This window comes from Pistacia vera, unplaced genomic scaffold (genome assembly GCF_008641045.1).
Source record: "Pistacia vera cultivar Batoury unplaced genomic scaffold, PisVer_v2 Contig1250, whole genome shotgun sequence".
NCBI classification, from domain to species: domain Eukaryota; kingdom Viridiplantae; phylum Streptophyta; class Magnoliopsida; order Sapindales; family Anacardiaceae; genus Pistacia; species Pistacia vera.
Window position 1 is genome coordinate 27316 of NW_022195304.1, and position 13534 is coordinate 40849.

The following is a 13534-nucleotide window of genomic DNA, read 5'->3' on the forward strand; positions in this document are numbered from 1 at the left end:
GAGATTAAGCCGACAATCATTCAGATGATCCAGCAGTCTGTAAGGTTTAATGGTGATTTGAAGGAAGATCTGAATCAGCATATTGCAAATTTCTTGGAAATTTGTGACAACTTCAAATCGAACGGAGATCAGATGACGCCATTAGATTGAGGTTATTCCCATTCTCATTGGGGGATAAAGCAAAGGGGTGGTTAATGGCACTACCACCGGGAACCATCACAACATAGAATGATTTAGCACAAAAGTTCCTTACCAAGTTCTTCCCTCCAGCTAAATCAACAAAACTCAGAAATGATATCACATCATTTCTACAAGATGAGTCCGAGTCATTGTATGAGGCTTGGGAGAGATACAAGGAGTTAATGAGGAAATGTCCACACCATGGGTTGCCAGTTTGGCTTTAAGTCCAAACATTCTACAATGGACTGATGGGTAATGTGCAAACCATGGTGGATGCAGTATCAGGAGGAGACTTGCAGAATAAGACACGAGAGGAGGCTTATGAGTTGCTTGAGGTATTGGCAAGCAACAACTATCAAAGACCAAATGAGAGAGTAATACCAAGAAAATCTTCGGGTCTTCATGAAGTTGATGCCTTCACAGCCATCTCAGCCCAACTCATGGCACTTCAGAAACAGTTGGGAAGTATGTAGGTAAACTCTGTACAAGTACCTCAACTAACTTGTGATTTTTGTGCAAGAAACCATGTGAGCAGTGAGTGTCAAGTGGGGAACACATTTGCTTCATCATCTTCATCATCGGAGCAAGTGAACTACTTGGCAGGAAATCAGAGGCAACCAAACAACCCGCAGCTTTGTTCACTTGATCAGACAGATCCATCTCAAGGTTCCTCACTTGAAGAGCAAAGATGGACTTGATCATCCAATCCGTAGCTTTGTTCTCCATCTCCGCTTCCTGCTGTTGCATTTCTACAGTTAGCGAGGCAATGCGACCCTATGCAAAGTGGAGCATAGCCTCAAGCTTGGTTCGCTGCCTTTCAGTAGCCTCCCACAGATTGCCCCTTTCCTACTCAGCTCACATGGCTCGTTGGGAGGTATTCTATAGCGCTTGATCCTTCTCAGTAGCCTCCCTGGAAAGTCGAGCCACGGTTCGCTAGAGCTCCTTTACCTCCTTGTCGCGTTTGCCCATCTTGATCTTTTGAAAGTCCACTGTCCGACGAGCATCCCTTTTCGACATGTGCTAGTCTGCCTAAGCAATGGACAAGTCTCTGTCTACTCGTGTAACCTTCAGCTCCCACATAAGCCATGCATTCTCCTCTTATAGCTCGACCAATTTCTCGGCAGACCCCAACTGGGCCTTCTGCTGGGACATGTGTAGGGAAAGCAAGGCCTGCACGATAAGAGTAAAAGAGTTAGTCTACTTCCCTCGAAAAAGCGAATAAATTTCTTTATCTGGGACAGCTTGTTTACCTGGCTAAAGAGTTTGAATGATGTAGACAACAGTTCAGTAGGACTGGATGCTAGGAACTGCTCGAACGACTCCGCGAGTCCATATTCCAACAATGTTAGGACCACCGACTGCAAATGGTCCGGGAGTTGGGCCATTGAGTCTAGTACAGGCGTTCCAATCCCCTCTGCAGGTAAAGCTTGTCCCGCGGGCTCTTTACCTGGTCTCCTCCCGAGGACTGTGACCGTAGGTTGCGTCGGCTGATTGATGGAAATGCCAGTTGTGCCTCTAAGCAGCCCTCCTAAGTTGAATGCTTGGTAAGGCTGTGACCTCTCGAGCTGAATGCCCAAGCCTTCCTCTTCGGACTCCGTTTCCTTGGTCCGAATTTGCTGCCTCTTCTTAGGCCTTGAGGTCGTAGTCTTCTGCTTCTGGTGAGCAGCCGAGTATGGAGGAATTTCTGCAGGTCGGTTCGGAGCACCAGCCTGTGTCTCTCCGACCGGAGGACCGCTGGGAGCAGCTCCAACTGGTCCGGTGGTATGCCTATTGGGAAAAGAGAATTGTCTCGATCGTGGTGACTTAGACACCCGATGAGGTATGGTCACTGCATGCGAACAACGTTAGTAAAACAGTTCACTCCAGAAAAAATTAGAAAGTCTAGAAGCTACTCGGGGGGGGGGGGGGGGGTAGGAGGGCTCTAAGGCTGTGTACTCGTTGAAGAAGTCGTACCTCCATAAGTTTTCGGTTGTCACAAGCAACCTCACGTCGCGACTTTCCTTAGGTAGAAAACCGAAGGAAACAATTCTGTCCGGGTCCACGAGCAAGTTCAAACTGGTCGTTCTATTAACTGCCAAGGAAAACAAATAGCTCATTAGCGAAGAATGGAAATCGAGTGAGTTTAGAAGGGAAGAGAACTTACTCGGATCCTAAAAGCGGCTGATGCCGTCATAACGAAAAAAGAAAAATTTTGTGTCGAATGGTCCCACATTGCTCGGATAGCTATGTATCCCTGCTTGTATTGAGTTTCACCTGGACAAGTACCAAGAATCCTTGTCCTTACTCTTTTTTAAGACATACGAACAACCGAGCTCAACTGCGGTTAGCTCACCCAGTCGATTCTCCCTACACATAATGTACATGGCAATGGCAATCATGTACGCATTCGGGGTGAGCTGCATTGGCGTGATCCCGAAATGATCGAGGACCGACCTGGTGAAAGGGTGGAAAGGGATGAACCCCCCACCCTTGAAGATATCTTCCGAGATCACGACCATCCCACATGGCGGATCCCGGGCAGTATGCACCCTGTCACGAAAAACCTCTACGCTAACAGCGAACTGGTTAACCACCCTTTGCAGCTCGTCAGCGGTAAGCGCCAAGTAAATTTTTTGAGGGGGGCCCGCAGGAGCATCCTCTATAGGCGAGCTGGCTCCTTTATGGGGGTCCATTTTGTAATCTGCAAAAGCAACAAAATGTTACCATTCAGTCTTCGTACATTTTTGTACGATAACGTGGAGGAAATATTTTCCTCCCTAAACCCAAAAAAAACCCTAATAAAATACTTAAAAGAGCCACCACCAATGGCTCCAACCCAACGGAGAGTATTTTGCCTCCGATGAGCTACCGACGAACAGTCATCACATGATGACTGTCAAAAGCTAAAAACATTGAAGATAAAAGAAGGGAATCATCTTTACCTCTAGGAATGAGAAAGATTGGTTCCTGTTTTGAATATCGAGCGAACACCACTCAGAAAGGCAAAGAATCAAGACTGGTAAAAGTTTCTTGCTCTCTGAGAATGAAAATGTTGTGGCTTTGCCTAAAGAGAGCTTAGGGTTTTTATAGTGAAGGAAATGATGCTTTGATTTCCCGAAATCAAATGACGTTTAGGCGAAAAACACATCTAACCGTTGATAGCGACCACATGTCACGAATCAACGAGGAAGAGTGACTGTCACGCCTCAAGAAAACAGATTGTCACCTCCTTCTATTGAAACGCTCAAGCGACAGCATGTTTTCCCTCCTCCACATTTAATGCGCCCACAGTCGCATTTAATGCTCTGATAAGGAATGTCGTTTCAGCATGGCTTGCATTTAATGTGCATGGCTGGCACTTATTGCGCATAAGACACATCTGCCAGAGCAAAGGGCATTTCATTTAATGCACCCGCTGCAAAAAGTGCAACGGATAATATCCGAAGAGATCGTTACCAGAAACACTCTTCATCGTCAGTTGCGAAGCGACGTGACTCCAAACTTTTCGTCAGTCGTGAGGCGACTTGACTCTTAAGATTTCTTATCAGTCACGAAGCGACGTGATTGTTCAACCCCATCCCACGTCAATCGCGAAGCGATGTGACCGACTATGAAGCAGCATGGCCATTTATCCTAAAAAGTTGCTAAGTGCAAACAGGTCAGGAATTCCCTCAGGTCGGGATCATCACTAGCATGATCAGGTTGCTGATCCTGAGGTCGCGGATCATCCTCGGTTGCTTATGGAAAGATGTCCTCTCGATCCCCTTTGCAATCAGGTCGGGTCGACCAACATCTCTTCATACGCATCAAATCTAGGCATTTGTAGTTTTCAAGGTTCGATTCTCAAACCTTAAAAACTAGGGGACTTCTGTTATGCTTGAAAATGTAGGGCTAACGCAAGGCTCAGTCGGTATAAAAAGGCAGAGCTTAGGTAGGCCCGCAGCCAGTTAGAAGTAGCCATGTCACGTGGTGATGGGAGCAGCACACTCCTGTCAGTAAAGTGGGTGCGCGCCATACCTGCCAGAAGCTGTAGTGATTCCACGTGTCCAATCCCTGCACCAAATCGCGTAAATCACTCTAGAAGGTGGGCAATGTGACATAAAGAAGGATTTGTGCGGATAATCCCACCAACTCACAGATTCAGTAATGATAACCTTAATCCATCCCACTATAAATTGAGAGCTCTTTTCTTATTAAAGGGATTAGCTACTCTCTCTCTCTCAAAATATATATAGCATTTTCCCTTGTACAATCATTTGTAAATTAGTTCGTTAACGCGACCTGACCTCCATCATTAATACAAAAATCAGTGGACGTAAGATTCGCTTCCTTAGCATCTGAACCACTTTAAACGTTGTTTTCATTGCATTTACTCTCATTTTCATATTCACGTGTGTTCTCTAGGCCTGCTTAACATTTCACACGTGCGTTTGATTGGTGTCAAAATTGTGCATCAACTGAGTAATTGATCACTCTTATAATTTAACACCTTAACATCAAGTTTTGATGAAATGACTATATAAAATAATGACTATGAATTAGTAATTTGGTGTTTTTGAATTAAGAAAATAGGAGATATAAAAATATTTTTGATTATTTTCAACATTCTTTAAATTCATTTCTCATAACATAAAATATTGGCATAATTTTTTTTTTTTTTAAATTTTCGGATAGAGAAACACATAGATGGTTAAAGAGGAAACATTCTTTAATTTCATTTCTCAAAACATTTTTTTTTTTCAAATTTAAGATAATGCATGGTTCAAGTAAAAAAAATAAAAATCAATTTTGTTTGTCTCACTTCCCTATTACTAAAGGCTATTAACACTGGCATGGACTAGAAATATATAATCTAAAGGACTAGAATTGATTGAAAAAATGTTGATGAAGTGATTGTTGGGAAGCAACAGAAAATGGTTGACAACACCAACACTTCATGCATGCATAAACAGATCCATTAAAAAATAAAAAAAAACAGATATAAAAGTTGAAAATGAAAGGAAAAGTTGTAGAATGAAACCTGCAAATTAGTTCAAGGTCGAAAGAGAGAGTCTTCAAATATTAGCGAGTATGGAAGCTAGCATCCGTACACCGAAAAACGTGAAACAAATGAAAACATTTTCAGAAAACAAAAGTGGTTAGAAAGAAGCAAATGGATGAAATGAAAGCATAAATATAGTGAATTGAAACGAAAGCATTAAAAAAAGAAAATTACACGTTCATCCATCATGTTTATTTTGGAACTCTATATTAGAAATAATGACAATTTCATCTATCATGTTCTAGGCTATTCCTTCAAGGACACACTCTCTCTACATATTTTCTTGCCATTTTTCTCCATTCAATTCCTCACTCTTAACTTTTATTATCTTTGTAGCCTCTCACTCTCACTAAAAGTTAAAAAGGAAATTACACAAACAATCTTTTTTTTTTGATAAAGTCCTCCATCTCTTTAAGTTTGTTATTAAACTTTTATTTCAAAATAGCATTGCGTTTCAAATTTAATTGATCAAAGACAAATTTGCTATAACCATCGAACTGTATAAGAGATGTTATTATTACTTTAAATCCTCAAATTTTGGTTAAATCTTTAAATAAATAAAACCTATAAATTTTAGTTTTCAAAGTATCATGGTAAATGACCTTGATGCCTTCTATAATCTATTATCCCATGCTCAATAGACACCACATCCAGCACATGTGAAGATATAAGTTTACAATTTTTATAACTATTTTTATTTCTTTATTTCATAAAAAATTTCGTATCTTTTAACTTTTTTTTTAATAAATTAAATCTTTTAAAATAATATAATTAATTGAAAACAATTTGAAAAAACTTAAAAACATATCCAAATTTGGAGCAATGTTCTAAAAACTAGACCAGGCCTTGACCCGATCAAGTTTGTAGTTCCAGTGGTCCAAAAATTTTAAATTCTTACAAACACATCCTTGGAAATTGCATTTTCAGTCCTTACAGGTTGAAAATATAGCAAATACGCTCCTATGTTCTATTTGGGTTTTGACATTTCTGGCTAATTCCAGTGGCCAAAATTCAATCCGACACCACCACCTAAACTACCGTCCTCCATTCTACAAAACCCCTCTAACCACGGAACTTAGTAGGCCTCTGTTCGCCGGCCGTGAGTCGCAAACATCGTTGCGATTACGTTAATTTTTTTGGCCAAATTCTAGTGTATTCCGACCTCCAAAATTCAATCAAACACCACCACCTAAACCACCGGCCTCCACTCTACGAAACCCCTCTAATCCCGGCACTTGTAGCCCCCTTTTCACTAGCTGTGATTCCCATATTGAATTGAACTTTTCGACCAAATTTCGGCTTATTCCAACATCAAAAATTCAATCCAACACTACCCCATGAACCACCGATCTCCACTCTACAAAAGCCCTCTAACTCTGGCACTTAGTAGCCTCTCGTTCGCCAACGATCAAATTAGGGATTTTGGTTAACAGTGAAATTGAAATCTTGGACCAAAAAGAGGTCGGTCGACAATTGGACCTGTCCAACCGATCAGTTCGGTCCGATTTTCAAAACATTGATTTTGAGTCTACTCCACCTCATATTCTAGCAACTCAAATGACAGCCCAACCAAAGCAATCCCACCACCATAAAACACCACAGAAACTCATTCAACACTTCCAATTAAAGAAATAATAGACCCATTCCATTCCAAACAACAAACAATCAAATAAAAAAATTTAGAAAAACAAGAAATGTAGAGGAAAGAGAGGGCGGTTGTTAGAAGAACAAGAAGTCTAAGAAATGTTGATGCAGTGATAGTTGGTAAGCTACAGAAAATGGATGGCAACCACATTCAAGTGAGAGACAGATGAAACAAAATAAGTGTTGGAAAATTACACCTATAGTGACAGCGAACAATTTATCATATCTATACTACAAACAAATATTTTTACCTCTTGATTATCGATCTTTCTCCTTTGTCCCTAAAGTGTAGTTTCTAGTTTGGATACTTAGTTTCTACCTTGAATCGATTGATGAATGTGCTTTCTCAAAGAAAGTTTACGATAAAACAGAGTAAAGTAAAGAGATTTTGTAGAGTTGAGGAGAAACCAAAAAAGCATTATTTTTTAGACGTTGAGCATACCCAAATTGAAAAGCATTATTTCTAAAGAGGCCATCTCTTCCTCAAGGGTGGCGACCCTAACCTTGGATGCCTCATTCCCAGTCTCGAGGGTCTGCACTAACAACCACAATTCTAACACCTGAAGCTTCAACAAGTCTCTCTCTTGCTTGATCCTTTCCTTACTCGTCGATGCCTCTTAAAGCTCCCTAATATCGCGATCCCATGCTTCAAAGGCCTCCCTTTGCTTGACCACCTCAACTTTGGCCACATTAAGCTCTCCTTCCATCTGATAGGCTGTTCCCCTACAGCCTTTTTAACTCGCTGAAGCTCTGCCATATTTTTGTCCGCACTTCCAGGCCCTGCACTGGCTTCTTGCTGGAAGATCGCCAAAGTATTAGAACCCTACACCAATAAACATAAGTCAGGATAGCCTGGAAGGCACAATGGAGAGAATGACAAGATAAAACCTTATATATACCCTCATGATATCACGTACGACATCTAAGAGTTTATCACTGGAGGATAGCTTTTGCTTTTGCTCATATATCTCATTAGTTACAACCTAACGAAAGACTATAGTCCCTCAAGCAATAGAGGCCGAGACCCGCACATCCACAATCACCTCGTGCTCCTCACCCTGCAAAGAAGCGGTACTTGACTCATCCTGGACCTAGAAGATGGATGGATCTTCGTTTACTCTCGCCTTCTTTTGCGACGCTAATCGGCAGGCCATCTCACCAATCTCTTTGGGTCTCTTCTAGTGTGACGTCAAGGGCCCTCCCCTCTACTGCTTTCTTCACAAGGATCTCACATTGCTCTTTTCTAGACACAAGCCAATGAGATTCTTACCCTGTCTCCTGTAGCCTTGTAGACATTCGTCTCGAAACTGAGTGCTTAGGCACAACACTAGTCTTAGGTCTCTTGGCGCTTTTTTGGGGAACTTTAACAAAAATAGCAAGAAAGCTAGTCGACGCAAGACAAAACCCAAACTCGACCAAATTTTCAAGAGTAATCAATTTACTAATGTCCTGGTCTTTATTCGACAGCAAGCTAAAGTCTGTGAAACGTGTTTGCAACTCTATCAACAATATCGCTTGATCACGATCAGCTCCAGACAAAGAAAGTAATGTGTTAGCAATCTAGCAATTCTTAATGGAGCAAAGCTCGAAGGCATCTTACATGCATCCCCAAAGGACATGTCCCTGTCAACTGGACAAAGGAAACCGTCAGAATCCCATTCTGGAATCTTGTTCGATATCCCAATCAACCCCGCACCAATACATTTGGTCTTACACAGGTAATACAACCAACCCTCCCAGTTTTCCGCAAACTATACATATATACAAGCTCATCAACAGATAGCTTGCCAAAACCAGCTTTTTGAAAAGCGATATACATGCCGATCATATACAAATATGAATTGGCAATGAGTTGCAGCGAAGCAATCTGAAATCGTCCATCACGATCTCAATAAAACAGTGTTGGGGAATTGATACCTCGCACCTCAAAAGTGTCTTTGAAATAGCGACCCAACCCTCGAGCGGACTTTTTGGAGCGAGATTACTTGGCACATGCAGAGTGCAAGCTAAACCATATTCCCAACGAATCCGCCCCAGCTCCTCTACAGGAAGAGCCACAAGGGGGTTCCCCCTTGGTTTTATCGTCGCCAATAGGGGAACGTCTTTGACAAGGCCAACACCCTCCGCCTTTAAAGGCTCAAATCCAGCCCCACTCAGATGACTCCTCGCAGACAACTACGTCAAGTCATCAGAAGACACAACCACACATCGATTACTACAGCCAACCATTCATATGTCCACCATCAGATACTTGAAACACACAAGGACAAGTGTCACAATCCACAATCAACTTGAGCCACTACCCTCGCACTTGCCTTTGACAAGAAACGCCGACCAAGCCTATCAACCTAACCCAACAACAAAGCAAATCCTATAGACCCTACAAACCCTAACCACATAAAAACCCTGAGCAAACCTACATACAAGGAACAATATACACAACTTACCAATAGAAACGCGGTGACCTTCCAATATACGAAGAAATGCCAAGACAAGATAAACACCCAAAAGTTGCACAATAACTGCTTTGATAGGAAATTCGCAAAAAAGCGAGGAGTCAGGGTTTTAGGATTCACTGATAAGAAGTACACCACAAATGAGAAGAAATCCAAATCATGACCTTCATGCCACATGCATTCCATTATTCAGGATAGCGTACTCTCTAGAGAGAAAAAACAAATCATCACACATTGTCCGGTTAGACGACACCGCCGTACGACTGACACACGCATTCAGTGCAAATTCAAATCCCCAAGCAAGACAAATACATTTCTACCCCTACTACCTCCCAAACCGTATGACAAAGAAAGTTAGCCCAAAGAAAAAATTGAAGGGAAATGCAGAAGAGCAACAAAGATATCTCAAAAGCATCAACTATTATTTCATATAATTCATCACACAAGTACATTGTGTCTAAGAGAGAGAGAAAGAGAAAAGTATGTATAATAATAAACATCTAGCCAATGATGCTCCACTAATAAGCATACACAAACAGCTTTAGCCCTCACTCAAAGTTCACGACCCTGCGATTCCACACCCCCGAACGCCTCAACCTGTTGTCGCATCCTATCCCATTGTTGTCGAATGGTGGCAATGGTCCGTCCATCTTTGTGCGCTTGCTTTTGAAGGGCTACCCTCTCCAATCGCAATTCAACTAACGCTTTGTCCTTGTTCGCGATGAGACCGCTATATAGTGCCACCTCCTCTTCATGGGCGACATGAGCATTGATTCCAAACCTCTCCGATTCAGCCAGCCTTGCTTTGACCAACCAAAGCCTCCCTACATTTTCACCCAACCTCACCAAGTCACCATAGGCTTCTTGGAACAGCAACGTTGAAGAAGGTTGCATAAACATAATGTTAACATACAATGAAGCCAATACTAAAAACCAATTAAAAAATCAACAACACAACGTACCCGAGCCTAGTTGTTAGCCACTGTCTTTAGCAAGTCAGCCTTGCTAAGGAGCTTATCTGCCTCCCACTCTGCTGATTTATCACAGTCCATTAGGGTGCTCATAGGTTCGCATAGATGCTTTGGGAAGAACGTTATCACCTCCTTTGGGGTGGTTAGTCCAACAACCACATGGACAGACGACGAGCCATCGACGACATGTGTAGCACAGCGCATCGACTCCCTATTATTCCTCATCCACCTACCGATATACGGCACAACAATCCTATGGCCACCACTCCCTCCATCAGCCCTTGCAGCTATTGTGTCTCGTTTAGCATCACACTACGCAGGGAAAGAGCTAACCTCATCCTCTTTTCCAAGGCTCTGGGAAGGCCCAGCCTCAGTAGCCAACATCCATAGAAATTCTCGCATCCGCTCCAACCACCCAAGCTCATTACTATTACTATTATTCCCACCTGAAACCATCTTCACAAACCCTAATTCTCAACACAACTCTACATCAAAGTAAGGAAAGCACAAGTTACATATGATACAAGTGTAACGGGCCATATTTGTACACGCCCACAGACACTAAAATGACTTGTCATGGTAACTGTTTAACTTCCAACACTCCATAATGACTCAAAACGAGAAGAACACATCTTTTCCCAAGGTGTCATCAACTCCAAAATTCTAAGCGACGCAACCCCAAATTTGACAGGGTGTTAAGATAGTAATGATGTGACAACTCATAATTCACACGTAATGAACAATCGCGCTCATAAAAAGCTAAGTTTTCAATGCCCAATACGCCCTTCAAATATTAGGGGTTAATATTGAGGGACGTCATCTCAAATGTTGTGACATGTGGGTATTAAATAGCCAGGACAAAAGCACTAACACTTAGCAAAATGAGTAAAGCAATCAACAAGTTCGAGCAAAGAACAATATTTAGAATAACATTTACATGATGCGCGAAAATATGAAGGTCATACAAAAGCGATCGATGAATACACATATATGTATAAAAGTAAGGGCCACTAGGCCAATGCTTACAAAATAGTTAACATAAAGAAAAGAGTACAAGCACTAGAACAAGTTACAGGAAATATTTACAAGCTACAGATTCACCCTCACATCCTCAGAATTTGCAACAATTTCCAAGGCCTCCATGTGCGCTACAACTCGACGAAGAGAATATCCCAAAGCCTCTAGACATGTTGTAGCTCTACAAGAGAGATCCCCTGCGAAAATTCCCAAGGAGGGAGCAACTAGCCAGACTCACTAGGAGGCCAAAGTGAGCACGCTACCCTCCAAAAAGCATATTGGAAGTAGACCCAAAGGAAAGAGTGGGAGCAACAGGACAGAGGCTCCACAGGACATTACCACAGAGATGCACACTTCACCAAATCTCTTGAGGTTTTGAATAAGATACAGAACCTATCAAAACTCCTCTAGGATCCAAAGAGATAGGAGGGGAGGGGAGGGGGAAAAAACAGCCCCATATCTACCCAGCTCGCTAGAAGAGCCTCTTCAAAAAAGGAACGTAGTAATTCCAGTTCGAGAAAAAGTATGCCTATGCAACTAAACGAAAGTCTCGCAACCACAAACATACCAACTGGCATCTAGGCATATACTAACTCTCGTTTACAGGGGAGAGTATGGGTAGTTGTCTTACTAGGCGGACAGTAATCCTCGTGAGAAGAAACGGAGTCTTAAGACTCTGCATCCCAGCGTGTCGCAATAAGCCAACTCATTCTCACGTTCTTTGCATGCACCTAAATGAGCTCCTCCCAAAGGAACTCCATACATCAATGAGTGTCGCAGAGAACGCTGCGTAAACTATCCATTTCCCTCTATTGGCTGGCATGCACTGCAGCAGCAATGTCCTTCGACTGCAAAACTTACACTCCACCCTCCAGAGCCTCTCTAAAAGTGTGGCCTTCTCCCAAGAATCGAAGGTCACAACTGAAGGGCTAGATCAACCAGGATGGTCCAGCGGATTTGTACTCCCAACTGTAATGACCCGATTGCTTCCCTTCGGACTCGTTCGGCCTTAGGTGCTAATCTCCTGACGATTGCCCTAAGTCAGCCTTGCTTGCTCACGCTCCTAGCCCTGCAAGTAAGAAAACACTCACACAAACTCACAAGAAATGCTAGAAGAGAAATCTTTACTAATTGAGAGAACTTTACAATTCTTGGATGGTTTGGCCAAATGAAGGCCACCCCCTTTTATAGTAGTTTGAGTATACAATGAACGGTCAAGATCTTCCGAGATCAACGGTGGAGATTAGTTAACTCTAAACTACCACCTACCAACTACTATCTACCAACTACCACATTAATTACAATATTCTAGCATATACAAGAGTATTCCGGAAGCTTCTAGAATGTCCGGGTGACGCACACCAAGTGTTCGATGAAATGCTTGAGAGGCGTCACATTCTCCCCCACCTAATCCGGAGACGTCCTCGTCGACTCTTCGTGGAATTCTCGGACCTTGTCTTTGAATTGCCACAATGCACTCTCGGGTTCCCAACTAGCTTCACTCTTTGGTAGCCCCTTCCATTTGACAAAGTATTCCCGACTTGGAGGATGGCCCTTTTGTCGAACGACACGATCGGCTAACACACACTCCACCTCCTTATCATAGAACTTAGTGTTGCCAAACGGTACTCGCTTTGGTTCTCCTCTTCCCGGATCTTCCGTATCTTCATGGTACGGCTTCAAACAACTCACATGGAAGACCGGATGAAGTCTCAACCAAGAAGGTAGCTCAAGCTTGTAAGACACATTACCGACCCTCTTGATTATGGGAAATGGCCCCTCGTATCTTCAGACAAGGGCCTTGTGCAATGATCGGGTAGACTTGTGTTGTGAAGGGAGGATTTTGACAAGTACTAAATCTCCCACATTGAACTCTACATGCCTCCGTTTCTTGTCCGCCCATTTCTTCATTTTCTTAGTTGCTTTGTCGAGGTACACCCGTGTGATGTCGGCTTGCTCGTGCCATGACTTAGCAACTTTGAATGCCGCGGGACTGCTCCCCTTATAACTTGTACCCAAAGTGTGCGGCGTGAGTGGCTGTTGACCCATTACTATTTCGAACGGGCTTTTGTTGGTGGCTTCACTTCTCTGTAAGTTGTATGAAATTTGGGCTACATCAATCAACTACGCCCAATCAAGTTGGTTAGCGCTTACAAAGTGCCGTAGATAAATCTCTAGCAAAGCATTCACTCTCTCGGTTTGCCCATCGGTTTGAGGGTGAAAGCTTGTAGAAAAGTGTAATGCCG

At 42.6% G+C, this 13534-nt stretch overlaps 1 non-coding gene across 1 annotated transcript; it reads right to left on the minus strand.

Annotated features, from left to right (window-relative positions):
- Nucleotides 1-281: 281 nt before the first annotated feature.
- LOC116119712 lies at nt 282-388 on the minus strand. The gene has a single exon (XR_004126430.1). It is a non-coding gene; the product is annotated as a small nucleolar RNA R71 (small nucleolar RNA).
- Between the last annotated feature and the right edge of the window lie 13146 nt (nt 389-13534).